At 59.9% G+C, this 6,737-nt stretch overlaps 1 long non-coding RNA gene across 1 annotated transcript; it reads right to left on the bottom strand.

The window, feature by feature from the left end:
• Nucleotides 1-1,155: 1,155 nt before the first annotated feature.
• LOC139082153 (uncharacterized) lies at nucleotides 1,156-6,321 on the bottom strand. The gene is made up of 3 exons (XR_011537880.1): nucleotides 6,185-6,321; nucleotides 5,770-5,874; nucleotides 1,156-5,269 (listed from the first exon to the last, which is right to left on the bottom strand). It is a non-coding gene; the product is annotated as an uncharacterized lncRNA (long non-coding RNA).
• Nucleotides 6,322-6,737: the final 416 nt, after the last annotated feature.

Raw genomic sequence — 6,737 nt, 5'->3', positions numbered from 1 at the left:
ATATATGTGTGTGGATGTGTTTGTGTGTGTGTGGATGTGCGGATGCGTGTGTGGATGTGTGTCTGTGTGGATGTGTGTGTGGATGTGTTTGTGTGTGTGTGGATGCGTGTGTGGATGTGTGTGTGTGGATGTGGTTGTGTGTGTGTGTGTGGATGTGTGAATGTGTGCGTGTGCCCGCACCTGTCCGTCAGAGTGTGGTGGTGTGTCTGTCTGTGGGGCGAGTTCTGGGGTGCTACCTCAGTCTCTGTGTTGCACTCCAAGTGTTGGAGCTGTCGTCACTGCCCACAAAGCCCCCGACTGTCTCTCTCCCCAGGGGACCCCCAGAGCTCCGTGGGGTTATTGTCACTGACCCATGTCACAGAACAGCATGCTGGCTGTTCAAGGTCACACAGCATGTGGTGAGGGGTGAGCCAGGACCGCCACTGTCAGCGCGTGTCCCGGCTTTGTCCCCCGCCTCCCACGGGAGGGAGCCAGGTCCAGATGTGAGATGCCTGTCCTGGTGGGTGGGGCTGCAGCTTGCACCCCGAGGTGCTGCCGGCCGCACGGCAGAGCAAGGGGGCGGGTCTGGGTCCGGGGCAGTGATCTGGCTGGTGGAGGCAGCCCTGGGTGAAGGGCTTAGGAAGGGCGGTGCCCATGGGTGGCCGCTGGGGGTTCCAGACGGGTGAATGCCACGGTCCACTGTGTGCAGTTGAAGGCCCCCTGGACACAGCATGGAGGGTGGGGGAGCCGAGGGCGGGACTGTGCTGGGGCATCAGAAGGAGGCGGGAAGGGAGGATGTCAGGCATGTCACCTCCCAGGGCCCGCATCGCAGTGCCTCCTCCTCCGGGAGGTCTGCCCTGGTCTCCCTGGCTGGGTGGGCTGCCTCCCAGGCTTCCAGCCCAGTATCACCGGGTGGCCAGCATCTGTCTGGGTGGCCCCTGCACTGGTCCAGGAGTTCCTGGAGACTGGGGACACGCATGGGCCCAGCTCTGTGTCCAGGGTGGGCTCTGCGCAGAGTCTGGGAGTCGGTGGTCTGACAGAGGAGACAAGCAGGGGCCCCCGGAAGCAGAGAAGGGAGATGGGGATGGATGGAAGGGGGTCCTGGCTCGCTGCCCTGGGAGGACACCTGGGTGACCCGGGTTTGGGGAGCCCGGTGGGTGCAGGAGGCCCCTCCACGTGGGTATGTGCTTGCACACACACACACAGACCCAGACACATGCACACACAGGGGCCGGGGGGGAGGTGAGCAGGAAGTCATCTTCTCCCTTGCTGACAAAGTGACCCTATTTTCTGGAGGAGAGAGAGGATGTGCTCTCTGCTCACTCAACTCTCATTTTCTCTGCTCAAGCGCACGCCGCTTCTCATTTCCCCGCAATGACTGTCACTGAGGGCTAGCTGCATTGGGGCCCGCAGGGAAGGGGGACCATGGTTTTCTCTGTTCCAGTGGAAACTGAAGACCCCCCTGTGCTCCAGCGAGGCCTGGGGGTCCCCTGAGGATCCCCCGCAGGCAGGAGACCAGCTGGGATGACCTCGGCCTGTGGCCCTGTGCTGGGCTGTGAGCCTCCGCCTGTGCCCTAGTCACTTCCCCCAGGGACAGCAGGGAGGCGGGGGGGCCCTGAGACATCCTGGGGGGCCTGGGGCCAGAGAAAAGGATGATAGAATCAGGGAGATGGGAGAAACTTTCTGGGGAAGGAAGAGATGGAGAGAAAGAATTTTCCAGGACACAGAGCAGCCACAGAACAATACCACCCTCAGTGACCTCTCGACAGTACTGTCCCCTTGGCCTAGGCCTGCCAGCGGGCAGCAGGAGGTGGTCAGTGTGCTGGAGGCTGGCCGGGAGCCCCATCGCTGAGGGCCGAGCAAAAGCAAGAAGAATTCCGCACAGCCGATGTAGCAGGGAGAGGAGGGCAGGCCGCGGACGGCCATGGAAGTGCAGAGCTGGCCTCGGAAGACGGGGACCCATCCAATTGTCCCTTTGGAGAGACAAGGTACGTGAGACCCCGGGGGCCTGTCCCAAGGTCCCACGCAGAGCGAGCCAACAGGCAGGACCCTCCCTGTCGTCACAGAGGGCGCCCTGAAAGACTGAGTCCCGAAGGTCAGATCCGAGGAGAGCAGAAAGAACTACGGCGTCTCTCTGTCCTACAGCTTAACCGGAAAAATTACGCTCCCCAGACGAGGGCTCCAGCCTCTTTTCGTCCATTTTAAGAAGTAGCACTTAATTGCCATTGTAACCTTGAGCTCATCAAACACGGGAGAAAATAAACTTGTTTCCATGGCTTTAGCTTCACTTAGAGGATTAAGTCCCAATCAAGCGCATTTGTCACCGTCTGCTGAGTTGTGGTCCCTGACCTGCAGGCTGTCCCTGGCGTGGAGGCGTGTCTCAGCAGTCGTTCGCAGCTGAGGGGGAGGGGGTCAGAGGGTCGGGCTTTGGAGCCAGCCGAGCTGGAGTGAAAAATCCCTGTCCCGTTCCAGGGGATGGCGGCAGAAAGCCAGCTTTATCTGCTCCTATGCCTCCATGGCTGCGTCTTCCCTGTCCAGCATCTTGGAGGCGTAGCCTGGGAGGCACCGGGCTCTGAGGGTGGAGCCCAGGTGAGTCACGTCGAGATGAAACTGCCCTTGAACATCCTGCACGTCACCTGCCCGGGGCCACACTCGGGCCGTCGGAGCCCAGCACCGGAGAACGAGGGTCTGTCTTCCCGTCGGCCTCGTGCTGAGGCCTCCCCTCTCACGGCAGCAGGAGAGAGGAAGCTTCAGTGTGTGTTTGTGTATGTGTGTGAGCATGTGTGTGCATGTGCGTGTATGCATCTACGCATGTGCTTGTGCATGTGTATGTGCATACATGTGCATGTGTGTGTGCACACTCACGTGCGAGTGTGTGTGTATGTATGTGTCAGGGGCCCTGTGCTGCTCAGGCTGGTTGGAGCCGGCTTCCACTATTCAGCATCAGGGAGCCGGGACTCACGCACGCGGCCTCCAGAAAACAGGAGAGGAAGAGCCGGCAGCAGCGCAGATGAGAGGGGGAGGGGGCACTAGTGGCAGCAGGAGTGGCAGGTGGCTCCTGACTTGAGGTCAGAGGAGACCGGAGCACCCCTGCGAGCAAAGGCGCGTATCTCGGGGCGAGAGCAGAGCGCACACTGCAGAAACCCATGGCACAGGGCCGAGACTGTGAGGCCAGACCCAGCCAGACACGGGTGTCTCTGAGGGAGAGACCAGGACTAATGGAACCCAAGCAAGAAGCAGGTACCACAGGGACAGCCCCAGGGGCTGCGGGGATGGCTTGGCGGGACCAGTGCGTGAGGTCGGCTCGAGAGGCGTCGAGGCTTTGGGAAGGGGACAGGGCACTCACACATGGGCCGGGCAGCATGGAGGCAACGCCACCCTCGTGTTCTGGGGACAGGGTTGCCCCACCACGTCATCCCCAGCTGGTTTGACATGTGGCTGCAAAGGCCACATGGCCACTGTCCCAGGTGTAAAAGAACTCCGAACACGTGGCCGGACATGTTCCCTAACCCTCTCAGCAAGACAGAAACAGGGTCAGACTGATGCACGAGGCGGTGGCTGAACGCCCACCAAACCAGATGAACACGGGAGACGCGACAACAGGTGAACGTGGTGAGACGGGATGACAGGTGAGCACGGTGAGTCGGGATGACAGGTGAACACGGTGAGATGGGATGTGGAAAGGTGAGGGCCAAATGATGGGTCCCGGCTACCTTCACAGGGTGTGGCCTGGGCAGTCAATAGGGCCCTGCCTAGGAGAGTCTCGCTCAGTAGGGTCCTGCTCAGGAGTATGGTCCATGCAGAGAGGGTCCAAGCTTCAGGGGGTCCTTGCTCAGGAGGGTTGATGCTCAGACGGGGTTCCATGCTCAAGGGTCCATACTCAGATGTCCATATTAAGGGAGTCCATGCTCAGGAGGGTTTTATGCTCAGGGGTCCATGTTCAGGGGGTCAGTGGTCAGGGGTCCACGCTCAGGGGTTTGTGCTCAGGGGGTCCACGCTCGGAGGTCTATGCTCAGGGGTCCATGCTTTGAGGGGGTCCATGCTCAGGGAGGGTCCACGCTCAGAGGTCCATGCTCAGGGGTCTATGCTCCAGGGTAGTCCATGCTCGGGGCGGGGGGGTCCATGCTCAGGGGTCCATGCTCAGAGATGGTTCCATGCTCAGGAGTCCATTCTCAGGTGGGTCTATGCTCAGGGGTCCATGCTCAGCCATCCATACTTTGGAGGGTCCATGTTCGGGGTGGTCCATGCTAGGGAGGGTCCATGCTTAGGGCCGGTTACATGCTCAGGGGACCATGCTCTGGAGTCCATGCTCAGGAGGGTCCCAGCTCAGAAGGGGCCCAGGTCTTCTGGACCCATGCTTCGTTTAATGCTCTGCTGTCATCAGGTTGAAATTGTCCGCATTTGTGCACAAGGATTCTGCCTTTTCGTTTTGCACTAGGCCCCCATGCTGGAGCGTGACTGCTTCTCCCACATTCACACAACAGTGTGGCCACACGGCTTCTCTCAACTGAGGGGCAGAGTGGCCAGGCCTGACTCCCAGACCGGGGGGGTTCCTGTCCACATCATGCTCATCCCTGGGCATGAGCGTCCCTAGGCACGGGCATCCTGGACGGAGCTGGCAGTCACTGGGCAGGCCTCCCCGGGCATCCGCCTCCCTTCTTTCCCAGCGAGTCTGCCCTACAGACCAGCACATCCCAGGGGCAGGGGCTGGTCCCACTCCTCTCTGGGTCACTCTCACAGCTGGTGAGGAGGGGGTGCTGGGGGACGCCTACTCCGTGTGGAACGAGGGGCCAGGTGGGGTGTGGGTGAGGACACAGGCGTCTAAGACCCTGGGCGGGAGATGCCCACCAGGGTTTCCGCCTGGTCTGCTGTGCGTGGTGGAAGGAGATTGGGAGGGGCTGAGGCCCCGGCTTAGGCCCTGGGGACCGCCGGGTCCTGCCCAGGAGGACCCTTCCAGGAGTCAGTCGCTCTCCAGACAGCCCGCCCCTTGGAGCTGCCAGCCATCGCATCTCACTGGCATGCTAGGGCCCTCACCGGCTCGCTGCTCGCCCAGCGCCCAGGGATCTGATTTCAATACCATTACTGAGAAGTCCAGCTTTCCTGTAAGCAGTAGTTATTACCCGGGAATCAAAGCCCATGTGAAGGGAAATGACAGAAATCCTGTCTGCCAAACACGTCTGCTCGGGGGATGGAGGAGGGGAAACAACAACAGCCGCTCCATTCGGACTGGCTTTGCAGGTGGATGCACCCGTTCAGCAAACCCCAGTGGGCGTGGGCTGCTCCGGGACATCTAGAAAAAAGGAAAACTCATGATTAAAGTCAGTGGAATTGCTGTTAGGGGCAGAGCTGGCTCAGTGGGGGAGGTTATAGGGTTGAGACAATCAGGTCTCAGACAACCAGCCTCAAGGTTGTTTGTTCATTCATCTCCCCTCCCCCCACATATCCATCCATCCATCCATCCCACATCCATCCATCGATCGATCCACACATATCCATCCATCCATCCATCCCACATCCACCCATCTATCGATCCACACATCCATCCATCCATCCATACCCCCACACAAATCCACCCATCCATCCACATATATCCATTCATCTATTGATCCACACGTCCATCCATCCATCCCCCCACACATATCCACCCATCCGTCCACATATATCCATCCATCTATTGATCCACACGTCCATCCATCCATCCATCCCCCCATACATATCCACCTACCCACCCACCTACCCTCCATCCATCCACCCCCCACCCCATACATATTCATCCACCCATCCACCCACCTATCCATCGCCATCCATCCGTCCGTGGACCACGTGCCCTCTGAATGCACAGCCTGTGCTGGGTGCTGGGCACAGAGATGGGACCCATCCCAGGAGCTTGCTGCCCTGTGGGAGAGACAGACTGTTTGATAGGACAGGGCAGCCCTGGAGCTAGGGACGCACACAGGAGGCACCCAACCTGGCTGCTGAGTGCAGGGTGCCCCAAGCACCCTGCATTCCTAGAGCGGGAAGAGACAAGAGACCAGGCTGGCAAAGTGAGGAGCGGCTGGCAGAGCTGTGGCCAGCTGGTGATGGGCGCTGGGACCCTGTCCCATCCGACGGGGGAAGCTCTGAAGAGTTTAAAGGTGGAGCAATCAGATGAAGGTTTAGAACGGCCACGCCAGAGATGCGCCAATACAGAACAGAGGTCACAAACCTTTCCTGTGTGGGGCCAGAGAGGCAACATTTGGCTTTCTCATCCACGCCCGTGTAGGAAAGCAGCCACGGACGACACGTGGGTGAACGCAGAGAAACAGGGGTCAGCTGAGTTTGGCCCTCTGGGTGTCATTTGCCCGACTCTGAGATGCAATAAAAGAAAACACGTTGAAAAGAAAACACATCAGGTCCACCCCACGGGGGAAAAGCGCCAGCAAAACATCAAGCTCCAGACATGCAGGACACATGGGGAGACTGCTCTGGAAACGTCTGTGCCCCAGAACGGGACAACCCAGGGCTCCATGGGGACAGGCGTCCGCGGAAGAGGGGTGAGTCCATCCAGGACCACAGGAGGGAGGTCCAGGCAGGGTGTGCAGACAGAGGTAGGCTGTGGGTTAATGCGTGCAACCTCAGCTTGTCAGATAAAAATGCAAGTCCCTCTGGTCTACCCACAGTGGGTCGCGGCTGACTGTCTGGAAGGGGTGCTGGTGGCCACTGCAGGGGGCTGACCTGGCCAGGTCCTCCTGCAGCCACGGGCTGTGTCCTCACACAGG

The sequence above is a fragment of the Equus przewalskii genome, chromosome 3 (assembly GCF_037783145.1).
Source record: "Equus przewalskii isolate Varuska chromosome 3, EquPr2, whole genome shotgun sequence".
Lineage (NCBI taxonomy): Eukaryota > Metazoa > Chordata > Mammalia > Perissodactyla > Equidae > Equus > Equus przewalskii.
The sequence above is the reverse complement of the archived record's forward strand: the minus strand, read 5'-3'. Positions and strand labels throughout refer to the sequence as shown.